General features: G+C 37.5%; 1 pseudogene; it reads right to left on the reverse strand.

Moving 5' to 3' along the window:
- Positions 1-5913: 5913 nt before the first annotated feature.
- LOC101044179 (large ribosomal subunit protein uL3-like) lies at positions 5914-7115 on the reverse strand (annotated as a pseudogene).
- Positions 7116-17222: the final 10107 nt, after the last annotated feature.

Genomic DNA, 17222 nt, shown 5'->3' on the forward strand with positions numbered 1-17222 from the left:
ACATTTACAGAACTCTACACCCCAAATCCACAGAAATACATTCCTCTCAGCAGCATATCACACCTATTCTAAAACTGATCACATAATTGGAAGTAAATCACTCCTCAGCAAATGGAAAAGAACAGAAATCATAACAAACAGTCTCTCAGACCACAGTGCAATCAAATTAGAACTCAGAATTCAGAAACTAACTCAGAACTGCACAACTTCATGGAAACTGAACAACTGGCTCCTAAATGTTGACTGGATAAATAATGAAATGAAGGCAGAAATAAAGATGTTCTTCAAAACCAACAAGAACAAAGACACAACATACCAGAATCTCTGGGACACATTTAAAGCAGCCTCTAGAGGGAAATTTATAGCAATAAATGTCCACATGAGAAGCAAGGAGAGATCTAAAATGGACACCCTATCATCAAAATTGAAAGAGCTACAGGAGCAAGATTAAAAAAACTCAAAAGCTAGCAGAAGACAAAAAATAACTAAGATCAGAGCACAACTGAAGGAGATAGAGGCATAAAAAGCCGTTCAAAAAAATCTATAAATCTAGGAGCTGGTTTTTTTGAAAAGATCAACAAAATAGACAAACCACTAGCCAGATTATTAAAAAAGAAAAGGGGAAAGAATCAAATAGATACAATAAGAAACGGTAAAGGGAATATCACCACAGGTTGCACAGAAATAAAAACCACCATCAGAGATTACTACAAACAACTCTATGCACATAAACCAGTAAACCTGGAAGAAATGGATAAATTTCTGGACACTTCCACCCTCCCAAGTCTAAACCAGGAAGAAGCCGAAACCCTGAATAGACCAATACTAAGGGCTGAAGTTGAGGCAGCAATTAATAGCTTACCAACAAACAAAGCCCAGGTCAAGACAGATTCACAGCGGAATTCTTCCAGACATACAAAGAGGAGCTGGTACCACTCCTTCTGAAACTATTCCAAACAGTACAAAAAGAGGGAACCTGCCTCAGATCATTTTATGAGATCAACATAATCCTGGTACCAAAACCCAGCAGAGACTCAACAAGAAAACTTCAGGTCAATATCCATGATGAACATAGATGCAAAAATCTTCAATAAAATACTGGCAAACCAATTGCAACAGCACATCAAAAAGCTTATCCACCATGATCAAGTACGCTTCATCCCGGGGATGCAAGGCTGGTTCAACATATACAAGTCTATAAACGTAATTGCCACATAAACAGAACCAAAGACAAAAACTACATGATTATCTCAATAGATGCAGAGAAGGCCTTTGACAAAATTCAGCCCTTGATGCTAAAAACTCTCAATAACTAGGTATCAATGGAATGTATCTTAAAATAATAAAAGCTATTTATGACAAACCCACAGTCAATATAATACTGAATGGGCCAAAACTGGAAGCATTCCCTTTGAAATCTGGCACTAGACAAGGATGCTCTCTCTCACCACTCCTGTTCAATATAGATTTGGAAGTTCTAGCCAGAGCAATCAGGCAAGAAAAAGAAATAAAGGATATTCAATTAGGAAAGGCGAAAGTCAAATTGTCTCTATTTGCAGACGACATGATTGTATATTTAGAAGACCCCATCATCTCTGTCCAAAATCTCCTGAAACTGATAAGCAACTTCAGCAAAGTCTCAGGATACAAAATCAATGTGCAAACACCACAAGCATTCCTATACACCAATAACAGATTTAAAGGGAGCCAATACAAGAATGAACTGCCATTCACAATTGCTACAAAGAGAATAAAATACCTAGGAATACAACTAACAAAGGATGTAAAGGATCTCTTCAAGGAGAGCTACAAACCACTACTCGACGAAATAAGAGAGGACACAAACAGATGGAGAAACATTCCATGCTCAAGGTTAAGAAGAATCGATACTGTGAAAACGGCCATACTGCCCAAAGTAATTTATAGATTCAGTGCTATCCCTATCAAGCTACCAATGACCTTCTTCACAGAACTGGGAAAAAAACACCTTAAACTTCATATGGAACAAAAAGAGAGCCCACATAGCCAAGTCAATTCTAAGCAAAAAGAACAAAGCTGAAGGCATCATGCTACCAGACTTCAAACTATCCTACAAGGCTACAGTAATCAAAACAGCATGGTACTGGTACCAAAACAGACATATAGACCAATGGAACAGAACAGAGGCCTTGGAGGCAACCCACACATCTACAACCATCTTATCTTTGACAAACCTCACAAAAGTAAGCAATGGGGAAAGAATTCCCTGTTTGATAAATGGTATTGGGAAAACTGGCTAGCCATGCACAGAAAACAGAAACTGGACCCCTTCCTGACACCTTACACTAAAATTAATGCCAGATGGATTAAAGACTTAAACATAAAACCTAACACCATAAAAACCTTGGAAGAAAACCTAGGCAAAACCATTCAGGACATAGGCATAGGCAAGGACTTCATGATTAAAACACGAAAAGCATTAGCAACGAAAGCCAAAATAGACAAATGGGATCTAATTAAACTCCAGAGCTTCTGTACAGCAAAAGAAACAATCATTGGAGTGAACTGGCAACCAACAGAAGGGAAAAAATTTTTCCAAGCAACATATCTGATGAAAGGCTGATACCCAGAATCTACAAAGAACTAAAACAGATTTACAAGAAAAAAACAAACAACCCCCTTCAAAAGTGGGCAAAGGATATGAACAGACACTTTTCAAAAGAAGACATATATGAGGCCAACAAACATGAAAAAAAAGTTCATCATCACTGGTCATTAGAGAAATGCAGATCAAAACTACAATGAGATACCATCTCACACCAGTTAGAATGGCGATCATTAAAAAAATCTGGAGACAAGAGATGCTGGAGAGGATGTGTAGAAATAGAAACACTTTTACACTGTTGATGGGAGTATAAATTAGGTCAACCATTGTGGAAGACAGTGTGCTGATTTCTCAAGGACCTAGAAATAGAAATTCCATTTGACCCAGCAATCCCATTACTGGATATATATCCAAAGGGTTATAAATCATTCTATTATAAAGACACATGCACATGTATGTTCATTGCAGCACTGTTTATAATAGCAAAGACTTGGAACCAACCCAAACGCCCATCGATGATAGACTGGACAGGGAAAATGTAGCACATATACACCATGGAATACTATGTAGCCATAAAAAACAATGGATTTGTGTCCTTTGTAGGGACATGGATGAATCTGGAAACCATCATTCTCAGCAAACTGGCACAAAAACAGAAAATCAAACACTTCATGTTCTCACTCATAGGCAGGTGTTGAACAATGAGAACACATGGACACAGGGAGGGGAGTATCACACACTGAGGTCTGTGGGGGGGACTAGAGAAGGGACAGTGGGGGGTAGGGAGTTGGGGAGGGATAACATGGGGAGAAATGCCAGATATAGGTGATGGGGATGGAGGTAGCAAACCACATTGCCACATATGTACCTATGCAATAATCCTGCATGTTCTTTACATGTACCCCAGAACCTAAAATGCAATAAAGTTATACATATATTTTAAAAATCCTAAATTCTTTGCTGTCATTTCAACAATGTTCACAGCACCTTCGTGAGGAGAAGATATCATCTCAAGAAACCACTTTTTTTGCTTATCCATAAGCAACTCCTCATCTGTTAAGATTTTACCATGAGGTTATATAAATTCAGTAACATCTTCAGGCTACACTTCTAATTCTGGTTATCTTGCTCTTTCCACCACGTCTGCAGTTACTTCCTCTACTGAAGTGGTGAACTCCTCAAAATTGTCCATAAAGATTGGCATAAACTTCTTCCAAACTCCTGTTAGTGTTGATATTCGATCTCTTCCCATGAATCAGCATTCTTCTTAATGGCATCCAGAATGGTGAAGTCCCTCTAGAAGGTTATCCACTTAGTTTACCCGGATCCATTAGAGCAGGCGTCCCCAAACTACGGCCCGGGGTCCACGTGCGGCTCCCTGAGGCCATTTATCCGGCCCCCCGCCGCACTTCAGGAAGGGGCACCTCTTTCATTGGTGGTCAGTGAGAGGAGCACAGTATGTGGCAGCCCTCCAATGGTCTGAGAGACAGTGAACTGGCTCCCTGTGTAAAAAGTTTGGGGATGCCTGCATTACAGGAACCACTATCCATGACAGCTGTAGCCTTGAAAATCACATTTCTTAAATTATGAGACTTGAAAGTTGACATCATTCCTTGCCCATTGGCTGCAGAATGAATGTTGCGTTAGCAGGCATGAAACCATTAATCTCTGCATACATCTCCATCAGAGTTCTGGCTGACTGCAGTGCATTGTCAGTGAGCAGTCATATTTTAAAAGGAATCTTTTCTTTAGGCAGTAGATCTCAACAGTGGGCTTAAACTACGCAGTAAACCATCCTGTAAACAGATGTGCTGTCATCTAAGCTTTGTAGTTCCGTTTATAGAGCACAGGCAGAGTAGACTTAGCAGAATAATTAAGGGCCTTAGGATTTTTGGGATAGTAAATGAGCACTGGCTTCAACTTGATGTCACCAGTTGTACTGAGCCCCTAAAAAGAAAGTTAGCCTGTCCCTTGAAGGTAGGCATTGACTTCTCCTCTCTAGTATGAAAGTCTATTTCATCTTCTTGTAAGAGAAGGCTGCTTCATATACATTTGAAAATCTGTTGTTTAGTGTAGCCCCCTTTATTGGTGATCTTAGCTGGGTCTTCCAGACAACTTGCTGCAGTTTCTACATCAGCAGTTGCTGCTTCACTTTGTACTTTCATGTTATGGAGGTGGCTTTTCCTTAAACCTCAAGCACCAACCTCTGTTAGCTTCAGACTTTTCCTCTGCGGCTTCCTCACTTCTCTTGACCTTCACAGAGGCGAGGAGAGTTAGGGCCTTGCTCTGGATTAGGCTTTGGTTTAAGGGAATGTTGTGGCTGGTTTGATCTTCTACCCAGGTCACTAAAACTCTCCCCATATCAGCAGTCAAACTGTTTGCTTTCTTATTATCCACGTGTTCAGTAGTGTTTTTAATTTCCTTCAAGAATTTTTCCTTAGCCTTAACCATTCGGCCAACTTTTTGGCACAAAAGCCCTAGCTTTCTGCCTGTCTCAGCTTTCAACATGTCTTCCTCACTAAGCTTGAGCATTTTTCACTTTTGATTTAAAGTGTGAGAGATGTGAATCTCCCTTTCATTTGAATACTTTGGGACCATTGTTGGGCTATTAATTGGCCTAATTTCAATATTTTATGTCATTGGAAATATGAAAACCCAGGGAGAGCGAGAAAGATGGGGAGCTGCCAGTCAGTGGAGCAGTCAGAACAGACACATTTATCAATTAAATTCATCAGCTTATATGGGTGTGGTTTGTGGTACCCCAAAAGAATTATAGTAGTAACAACACAGATCACCATAACAGATATAATGATAATAAATTTGAAATACTGCAAGGCTCATCCAGATACGACACGGAGATATGAAGTGAGCTCATACTGTTGGCAAAATGGCACCAGCAGGCTTGCTGGACACAGGGTTACCACAAACTTCAATTTGTAAAAAATGCAATATCTGTAAAGTATAACAAAGTGAACTGCAATAAAACAAGGTGGCTGTATATAAAATCTCTGCTTTGAATTTTTATCTCTTAGTTTTTAAGGAGAAAAAATTGACAAAAATTAAGGCCACATGACTAGATAGCATAAGAGAATGCAGGGTGGAGAATCAGGGGTATGAGCAGCCGGGGCCTGGGTTTTCCCACCTTTCAAAGCATACTGCAGTTCTAGATATAGGGAGTGGTTTCTTATAATTTTAGAGTATTTTTATGTTTTATGTTTTGTCTTATAAAATGAAAGTTATAAAGCACAAAGTAAAATGACTGACATCAACCAACATTATGCTTCAGAGTATTTTTGTTTCTCAGTGAAAAAACAGCTTCTGTTGAGAACCTACTGGCTGCACCATCTGTTCCTGACTTTAAGATCCTTCTCCTCTGCTGTTCCATCTTTCATGAGTGACCCCATGAAAGCTTTCTTCTCCTCCAGGGTCTGGAAGCCACCATGGCCAACTTGGAGGTGGTGTTAGTGTTCTCCAGAGCCCACTATTTGCTCTGTACCAGCAAAGACTTGCAGAGAATGAGCACTCACTTCTTGCTTCCCACCACACAGCCTTTCAGCATGACAAAGTCATTGGTCACTTCACTATGGTAGACAAAGTCACCCAGAGGACTGAGGCTCTTGTCAGACAGATCATAATCAGTGGATGCATTGTTCTTCATCAGTTTGCCATCCTTGATAAGGAAGCTCTGGATGATCTTCTAGGTATTCTTGATCTCCATACAGTGGTAGTAGCCTTTCTGCCCAGTGCAGACTACAGAGAAGATAACATGGACAGGACGTCATGCCCCAGCACAGGCAACCTTGTGCAGCCCTCAGTGGGTCTTGCAGGGCAGCTTGCTGTTGTGCCAATGACTGGTGACCCCTTTGCAGGCTTTGCCCTTGGTCACCCCAGTGACATTGATCATCACATACTGTCCAAACACTTGGTTCACAGGCACTTGCTGCTCTAGACTCTTGGGCTAGTCTCATGTCGCAGCCACAGTGCTTCCATTCATCTGCATCTCCATCCGGTGCCTTATGGAGTGGAGGAAGCAGACACATCTGGGTGCGAGCTATGATGTAGATGACTTGGCCGCACTTTTTCATGCTGCTGAAGTTCCTGTCTGGCTGCTTTTCACCATCCTCATCCTGCCATTTCTTGCAGTACTTGGTAAAGGCCTTCTCCTTAGATTTATGCCAGTTCTTATAGAAGTACCTCTTGCACTAATCATGGATGTGCACAGCAAAGGTGGTCTTGAAGGCGTGGAGGCCTCAATGAGTTTCCACATAGCCCACAATGCCTACCACCACCATGGCTGGCATCTTCACAATGGCTCAGCTTCTACTTACCTCTTGTTCACCTTGGATCCTGGCCTACAGACTTCCCACACAATGTAGGTCATGCCAGCCTTGTAAACCAAGAACGCTATAAGGTGGACTGACTTGGAAGGGTAATCCCTAGAGAAGCTCTTCACCTTCCCATGATGCTTGCTGCTGTGCTACCCAGGCAGGAAGCCCAGGGGCCCATGTCTGGGAGCAGAGAACTTCCTGTGAGATATGTTGTCATCAAATCCTGCCATTACAGCGGGAGTTCTTAATAGCTTGAGTGTATTCTCCTTTCCCAGAGATGCATTATATAATTAGCACCAAATATTTTTTTAAAATGCTTCAATTATTTTTGTTACAGTGTGTTTAAAGTAGTGAAAAATTAGAAACAATATAAATATCCAATAATAGATGTATGACTATGTAAACTGTAATCTCTCATATAATGGAATAGCATCTGACCACTTTGAGGCAGACCTTTATTTACTGATATGTTCATAACAGTGAGTAAAAAATTCAGGATACAAATATATACACAGATGAAATGGACACTTTTTTCAATATATTTATAGGTATAAACTTGCATAAAATTTCTGGCAGTTTATATAGTAAATTATTTTCTCTGCGTGGTAGCTTTAGGATGATGAAACTTATTTCCCTTTTACTTCTTAGTAAAATATATTATACTTTGTCAGGAATATTCATTACTTTTGTGATTAAAAAAGGGGAGGATGAGGAGCTCAATTATTTTTTAAGTAATTCAATATTTATCTACAGCCTCTTCCTCCTGATGGCCACTGCTTTGAAATAAGCCAGTCTCAATTAAATAATCTGAAGGACTCTAATTTGGTCAGCAGCATTTCATTCTTTATCCTAAATATATCTTTGGAGTTTTATTAGATAAAATATTTATTAGATATTGTGAGAGGAAAAATAAACAGTTCCTACCAAACATGAAGCCTAATCAAAATTTTGAATTTTTAATTATAGTTATTTGCAGGGAATCTGCTTTAAAAAAAAAACAATTTGCAAAATGGTGGTAGTTTCTAATAGTCTATGTAAGAAGGGAAGGGAAGAATTATGAGAAGGTGGGACTAAGGAGCTGTAGATGGATGCTGAATAGAGAGAAGAACGCCTGATAATTTTCATAGTTCTATTAGCAAGAAATCGATATGGGCCAGGCATGGTGGCTCATGCCCATACTCTCAGCACTTTGGGAGACTGAGGCAGGAGGATCACTTGAGACCATGAGTCCAAGACCAGCCTGGGCAAACATACTGAGATCCTGCCTCCCTAATAATGTGTTTAAAATTAGCCAAGCATAGTAGTGCATGACTGTAGTCCTAGCTACTCAAGAGGCTGAGACAGGAGGATCACTTGAGCCCAGGAGGTCAAGGCTACAGTGAGCTATGATTGCACCACTGCACTCAAGCCTGAACAGCAGAGCAAGACTGTACCTCAAAAAATAAAAATAAAAAATAAAAAAATAAGGAAAAGAAAGTTGATAACAACTGGGACAGTTAAACATCACTAGTAATACTTTCTCTCTCTGCTAGAATCCCTGACATCTCCTGGTGAGTTGAAGGACTAGAACCCAGTTTAAGCAAGTAGTAGATGGAGATTGTCTTTGGCTTTAGATTCAAAGAAAGGTAAATAAGTGTTTGCCAGCAGCTAATAATGGTCTAGAAAACAAGTTAAGTCTCCAAATGTTCACCTATGGAGATCTGATGACCTCCAGGGAGAAGGGCTTAACAAGACTGAACCTTTTACAGAGGGTCTGGTTTCAAGCCTATGTACATGGAAGGAGCTGGCAAAACAGCTGATCATGGCAGAGTAGGATTCCAAGGAGGCCAAAAGCACCCCACTGAGAAAGCAAGAGAACAGTGCACAGTCCTTGGTTGGAATCTTGATTCTACCACTTAAATGGGTGACCTACAACAGTATGGCACAACACTGGCCCCCATTCTGGTGCCAGTCTAAAAATACATTATTACTGCACCACAACAAATTCAGAAAGTAAAAGTAAGTATTTAGAACCAGTTTGACTTTGCTGCTACATCCAAGACTGTGATCAGGCAGTAAATCTCCTTGAACAGTATATAAACTAGCTCGGTTGTTGAAATTCCATGATGAATTACATGTGGTATGACATGTGACAACACCTGGCATTTTGTTAGTTAACTGAATGCCAAAAGCATATAAAAATTTGCGGAACAAAGCACGTCGTTACTTTTATAATTTGTTATTTTGTAACCACTTGAATTTTGAATCAAGCTTATTTTTAAATTTATGGTCAATCATTATTAGCTAAATTAGGGAAGTAATATTCACATTTTTAACCTTCATATATTAAAGTTAAAGTGATCTTCAGTGACATTTTGGGAGAAGGAGAGTAAAAAACAATCCATTTTTTGCTGAAAACATAGTAGTAGTAAACCAAATAATGATAATAAAACTGATACTGAGAAAATGAAGACTAAAGGCTTAGTGTTTGTTTCAAAGTATGATTCCTATATTGAGTTATTTTGTGTGACATAATTGATGGAGAAGTGGTAAGATCACAGTAAGGTATTTACAGGAGATGTACTGGCTAGTAAAGCAATGAAACCAGAAAACCTTAAGCAGCGTTTATATACGAAAAATGAGAAAATTCAAAACCAAGCAATTATGTTTAAGTATAGCCACCTAAAATGTAATAATCGCTATCAAAATAAAAATCTATCTCTAAAATTAGAGTTAGCTCGGGCAACATAATGGCTAAAGATATCTAACTTTCAAAGGACAGATAATTCCTATATTGTCTAATTGTTTCCAAAGCATGGAAGATGGAAAACTTTTTCCAAATTGTGTCTAAAACATAGAACAACATGGAAAAACATCTAACATAATAATCTTTATTTTAAAATATAAGGCCATTCGTGCAAATGTGTAAACAAGTATTTGGAAGAATCTACTCCAAATGGAGGTCAATGTCAATTGGTACATGAATGAAAAAATCTTCAATGTAAGAAAATCTAATCCAGCAATGTATGAAAACAACAGTCAAATAGGATTTTCATAGAAGTGTAAGGATAGTTCAACATCAGGAACTCCATTACTATAATTCTACAAAATTAATAGATTAGAGGAGAAAAATTTTTAATGATCTAAAAGATGGCTAAAATTATTTTAGAAAAAGATAAGTGTTCAAAGTTTTAAGAAGAAAAGATACATAATTAAAACTGTACTATAATAAAAGCTTACACAATTAATTAAATAGAATAGAGAGTTTCAGAGATAGAATTATGTGTAAATGGAAATTTAATATGCAAAATGCTAGATTCCACAATCATGGAAAGCACTAAATTAGTTTAAAAACCATTTTGAAATAATTTCCTATCAATTTGGGAAAAAAATAAGTTAAACTTTTAATTCCTATCATATCCCCAAATAAATTCCAGATTACAAAAAAAAAACCCTTAATATACAAAACAAAACAATAAAAATATTGGAAAAGCACACTGGAAAACAGAATTCACAAGAAAAAAAGAACAAAAAGAATAAAAAATTAAACTTCTATGACAAATGATATTACTAATAAATTGAAACACACATAATAGGTCAAAAATATTTGCAACATATATAAAGGACAAAAAATAAAGACTCAAAACTGTAAAGAGATTTTAACAAATCAGTAAGCAGACAAATCATCCAACAGAAAACAGATGAAGGATATAAACAGGCAATTCACAGAAGAATAAATACAAGAATATATAGAAAGCATGTGTAAAATTTTGTTTCACTTCATTATTAACTAGGGAGTTATCTTCTCTCATTAAATGAGCCAAAATTAAATTTTGAGAATGTGCAGTGTTGTGAGTGTGTGGGAGAAAAAGACATTTTATGTTTCGTTGATGGGAGTGCAATTTGGAAAACCTAAACTCTGCCTTTGGAAGATAATTTGGCAATATTTATCTAATTACAGGTAATAAATATTTGCTTGATAAATTACATTCTTAGAAATCTATCTTGCAAAAATACTCTCACATAATTACACAAACCTTAAACAACCAAATTGTCCATCTATTAGTCAAAACATCTTTAATAACATTAATAATTTATCTATTTTATGGAATAATATGCAACAATTTAAGAATAATCAAATATGTTGTATTTACTTCTCTTAAATGATCTGTAAAGCATGTTCTTATGTTAACCAGCACAATAAGGCAAGTTGCAGAACACGAGAACTGTGTTACTTTTGTGGAAAAGAAAACACCTAAATACTTATATAGATATGTAGGGGGAAAAAAAGATCTAGAAAGATGCACTCCAAATTTCTCTCCAAGAAGGGGGAAATCGGATGAGAAAGGATGAAGGAAACTTTTACTTTTTATATATTCTGCCTACTTTAGTTTGCTTATTTGAAGAATATGTTTTTGGATTATTTGTATAACTTGAAGTTCTTGAACACCCAGGGGAGTATAAGGTATACAGAGCAGGCATATATGAACATTAAAAGGAGAAAAGCATCACAGCCACCATTTGTTTGTTTGAGATGGAGTCTCGCTCTGTTGCCAGGCTGGAATGCAGTGGCACTATCTTGTCTCACTGCAACCTCCACATCCCTGGTTCAAGCGATTCTCCTGGGACTACAGGCAGCGTAGCTGGGTAGTTAAAGTCCATGCCACCACACCCAGCTAATTGTTTGTATGTTTAGTAGAGATGGGGTTTCACCATGTTGGCGAGGACGGTCTCAACCTATTGCCCTCATGATCCACCCGCCTTGGCCTCCCAAAGTGCTGGGATTACAGGCATGAACCACCGTGCCCAGCCACAGCCACCTTCTGACATGTTGCATATCTCATTGGCAGAGTTCGGATATTGGAACGCAGTAACTGGTGATCAGAAAACAGTTACTACATTCTTGCCTCTAGTTCCTTCTTATTGGCACCAATCACATTTGTAGACTTCTTTAGAGTTTACTTTATAAAGTACTTCAACAATAATAACACTTTGTGTCTGCAAAATACAAATTAATTTCTTATTTATTATTGTATTTGATCAGGAAAATTGAGCAAATATTATTATACACCAGTCTCCTAGGGAAGGAGGTAGGATTCGACGGATTGTCTAAAATTGCAGAGTGACTACAGTGTTCATCCATGCCTCTTAGTCTGACTTCCATTGCTTTCATACAACATCAGAGTGAAGTTCCCTGAATCAAAATACTGTAGTTAATAGACTTCTTTATTGCATAAGGTGAGTTGAACGTATATCTAAGAGCAGGAGTATGCTTACTTAATGATAAACAACAAATTCCTATTGAGTATTTCTACATGTAACATTGTCTGAAATTAGCAACAAAATGCCTGTTCATAGACTCTATTAATATTCTATCGGTTTATTTTCCTGTTTCTTATTGATTTGTAATATCTCTGGATACTTTACAGACCTTTATCCTTTCTCCTTTAGATATGATGCAAATAGTTTTCTAATCTGTTACATATATTTTAATTTGAACTCATTTGTAAGTAAAAAGTTTAATTTTTATTGTGCTTGTTCTTTTTTATGACATATAAACTATTTTCCGATATACTTTTCTAATTCTCTGGCAAAGCTAAGAAATCACATGACTTGCTCAATATCACATGGCTAACTAAGAGCAGAATCAAGCTCAGAACCTAGTTCTCCTGAACCCTAAGCCAGTAAGCCCTCCACCGCGGTATGTCTTACCTTCCTACCATATTCCTGCCACACAGTTTACTTTTATGTTTTGTATTTGAGGCACTGTGGGTACAGAATATGTGACCAGAGAGGGATGACATTTGAAGTTTTAGTTTTTTGGGATTCCTCTCAACAGCACTGAAAATATAAGAGATTGTGACAAACTTTAGCACCATGGCATAGGTACAGAGCCCATGATGAAAGGAATCCTAGGCCTAGAAAAGGCTTGGAAAAAACCAATTCCAGTGGATTTATCTTTTACATGAAGGAATAGAGGCCTAAGGAGGTAAAGAGATTTTTTCCACGTTCACTGCCAAAGTGTCATAGATAGATGCAAAATGCTGTTCTCCTCCCATTTTCCTGTTCTGTCTCATAGATTAGATTTCACCAAGCAAAGGAATTCCAGGAAAAGCTAAGAGATGAGTGGATACTCTCTTAAAAATCTGGAAGAAAGAAAAATCCAAATTTGACAAACTACAATAGAAGGATGAAAAAGCAAAACTATTGAGATGAAACTGGATCACAATCTCTGTTTTATAATTGGAGATTAGTTCATTTATCTGAGTTTGAATCTGTAATCTAATACTTTTTTCTACCTATTTTACATCTATTTTTCATTACTTTCTGGCTTTCTTTTGGATTAACATTTTATTATTTCATTTTACCCTTTATTAATAAGCTTTATTTGTTATTTTACCCTTTCAAAGTGGTTAAAAGATTATGCTATGTGCTCTAGACTTATAGGAATCTAGTATAAATTAGCATTTTATCTCATTCCAAACAATGGCTCTTTCAATATTTTTTTTTTTTAAGGAAAAGCCAGGGTCTCACTGTGCCAGTGTAGTGGCATGATCACAGTTCACTACAGCCTCAACCTCCTGGGCTCAAACAATACTCCTGCCTCAGTCTCCCAAGTAGACAGAACCACAGGTATGCATCATCATGCCTGGCTGATGTTTGTATTTTTTGTATTGATTTTTGTCATAATGCCCAGACTGGTCTTGAACTCCTGAGCTGAAGCAATCCACCCATGCTGGCCTTCCAAAATGCTGGGACTACAGGCACGAGCCACTGTGCCTGGCCCAAACAGATGCTTTACTCTTGAGTATCTCAGCATTCCTGCCTATGCCGCTTATATATAAGTGCAGATATCAAGGAGAAAAATTTGCCTAGAATACCAGGTTTATCTCAATTTTCCCTTTTTATTTTTTTACAGGATCTTAAACCCACAAATACTGGCTGCCTCAGTACAAGCTTAACAAGTTGAATAACTGAGATGTTCAATTATTATTGAAAGCAGAACTCCTGTAGAATAAATCAATGTTAGAGAAAAGCACTATGGATGTTTTCTACTTGCCCCAAATACAAATTTCTTTAGTTTCATTTTTTAATACATTTTCATGAAACTACATATGATACAACTACACTGAACATGGATGCAAATGACTCTACATATAAAAAGTGAAATCTGAAAAAGCTCTGTGGATTGTACCAATGGGATCACCTGGCTTTGGCATTGTACTATACTTCTGCAAGGTGTCAACACTGGAGAAGGCAGAGTGAATGGTCCTTTATCCAAGTTACAAAGCCAGTGAAGTGGATAATTTATGAAATTTTTTGCTAGATTCTTTTTTGCTTTGATAACAATAGAAAATGTTTGCTTTTTTAATAAAATTAGAGTATTAGAGAAATTGAAACATAGGAAATAAGACTCACTTAAGTACCATAATCCAGAGGAAATTACCGTTAACAATATAATGCAGCTTTATCTGACTTTTTGAGGATAGTTGTAGTTTATTGAATAATTTTAAAAGTAATATTTCCTGATTTTTTGTTTGTGTTTTTAATAATGTGGTTTTTTTTAGTTTCTTTACAATAGCCTCAAGATGTATTTCAAATTTCGAATTCTCAGAACACGACTCTTTTACTCATTTTCTAACATTTTTAAATCTCCATGTACTCAAATTCTTCCATATTTGTTAGTTATCCTTTAACAATCATTTGTGATGATGATGATGATGATGATGATAATGATTATTGAGACAGAGACTCACTCTGTTGCCCAGGCTGGAGTACAGTGACACAATCTCAGCTTACTGCAACTTCTGTCTCCCGGTTTCATGCAATTCTCGAGCTTCAACCTCCCGAGTAGCTGGGATTACAGACGTGTGCCACCACGCCTGGCTAATGTTTGTATTTTTAGTAGAGATGAGGTTTCACCATGTTGGCCAGGCTGGTCTCAAACTGTTGACCTCAAGTGATCCGCCCACCTCAGCCTCCCCAAGCGCTGGGATTACAGGCATGAGCCACGGCACCTAGTCACAATCATTTATTCTTCAGATGGTTTTCAACTGCTATGTACAGAGGTTTAATGCTGTCACTGCTGTTTTTCAGTTAGCACAATGAAATGTATATCATGTTATGCTTTTCATGTTCCTAGTTCTGTGTGTACTCATGTCTTCTCTCATATTGTGGCCAACAAATAGACAGTCTATGGAAAACCCATGGGAAAGTTTGTGTCTCTCTGTGCATTTCTTGGCAATTCCCAGTGAATACATACTTATTTCAAAATTGAAACAAAATATATCTTCCAAAAATTATCAAAAGAAACAGCATCTTTCAGAACTGCCACAGTTTTAATCAAAATGCACCCTTCAAAACATAATAGAATAACATTTTGAACAATGTATCTAGATTACATTTGCTTTACATTTAGAGTATTCTCTACACAGATAAAAGGAAGAAACAATTTTCCTTTGCCTTAAAAACTAGTCAAATTATGCCAGGGCCATAAGTAGACTATGGGCCCTTTAAGAAACATTTTTTAAAGACAAAGAGATTGGATGAAGTTCCCTGATTTCACAGATTGGTTGTTTGCAAGCATGCAAATTCAATTGGAGTAATTTCCTTTTGCCCATTAGAGAAAAGTTACAGAGAAGCCCAGTATAATCTTCTGAATTTATGGTATCATCTGAGAAGGGATATTCTGTGACTATGAAAAGTTATAGTAGTTTGAGGCTATACGGGTGGGGCAAACGGTATGTTTACCCTTTCTTTTGTGAATCAATTCCAGATGTGCCATTAGATTCTTTGAATGCTGAGGGAGAAAATATCAGTGCTAGAGAACCCACACTGGTAATCTCGTTGAACTTTCTCTTTTTACAGAGGAAGAAACTGAGGCCTAAAAAGACAGATTGCCTGCACAAGTCACACAGCCAGGTAGGAAGAGAGTTGAGTCTGGCCCCAGATTTCCTTGTGTCTAACCCAATCATATTCCAGTTATTGGTTTCTCACAGACAAAACTAATCAGTGCACAGGCAACTTTGAGATAACATCTCCTTTTGTCTCTTTACCGCCACCACATAACATTAATACTTCTTTCTGACATTTCAGTTCCTCTGCCATGTAGATGCCTGAATAACAGAAAATGATGAAACGGGAGTTTAAGAGAGCCGAGTTAGTGAGATACCAGAAAAGGTCCTAGGGTGTTTGATAAGAATACAACCAGAGGCCTGGCACCGTGGCTCATACTTGTAATCCCAGAACTTTGGGGGACCAATGTTGGCAGATTGCTTGAGCCCAGGAGCTCGAGGCCAGCCTAGGCAACATGGCAAAAACCCTGTCTCTACCAAAACCACAAAAATTCTCCAAGCATGGTGTCGCACACCTGTAGTCCCAAGTACTCGAGAGACTGATATGGGAGAATTGCTTGAGCCTGGGTGGGAGACGTTGTAGTGAACTAATATCCTGCCTCTGCACTCCAGTCTATGTGACAGAGTAATACCCTATCTAAATCAAAAGAAAAAGAAAAAAGAAAAAAGAAAAAAGAAAAAAAAAAGAAAGAAAGAAAAGAAAAAAAGAAACATTCTGATTCAATCACTTTGGGATTAGTCTCTTTTTCAAAGGGGTCTCCTCTAACATTTTACTCTTAATGCCTTTCTTAATAGAAAAGGAGTATTAAGTAGATCTAACATGGACTTGTTAAGCAAAGTTTTTACAAAAACTAAAATATCATTGAACCATTGTATCATTCTTCATATTTCAAATTAGACTAATTTGTCTTATCTTTTCTAAATATTAATAAAATATATCAATTCAAGGTTTGTTTACTTTGGAACATTGGGGATGTTTCTTCAATCTGACTTATCTTGAATGACCACTTTACAAACAGCCATTTCTTTTTCTTTCCTCCCAGAGGTACTAGAGTCCAGCCAGAATTTGCTCACACAGCTCGGAAGGCATGTTTCACATTTCATGAAAAACATTGCTGGAGTCTCCATCATGGTGAAATGGACAAGGATGTAGGCTGGAGGTTGTGGAGGAGAAGGAAAAGAAGGCGAAACCTCAATATACGGGACCATAATTCACTTCAATTCAGATGTATATTGCCAACTGATCCTCACTCAGGATGTGAAATACAGATTACATCTGAAAAATTCTATTATTACATTGTTACATCTAAGTAAGTAAACTATTAAAGTATTAATATGAAAAGCAAATATAGGAAAAATTCAATCTAAAGGCATTACTTTGCTAAGAAGCAAACTACTTCTAACTCTCAGTTTCCTCACTGTTTAATGGTGATAGTAAAAGCCTAGATCTTTCTGTAAGTCAGTCAAAATAATGCA

The sequence above is a fragment of the Saimiri boliviensis genome, chromosome 2 (assembly GCF_048565385.1).
Source record: "Saimiri boliviensis isolate mSaiBol1 chromosome 2, mSaiBol1.pri, whole genome shotgun sequence".
In the NCBI taxonomy this organism is placed as follows: Eukaryota; Metazoa; Chordata; class Mammalia; order Primates; family Cebidae; genus Saimiri; species Saimiri boliviensis.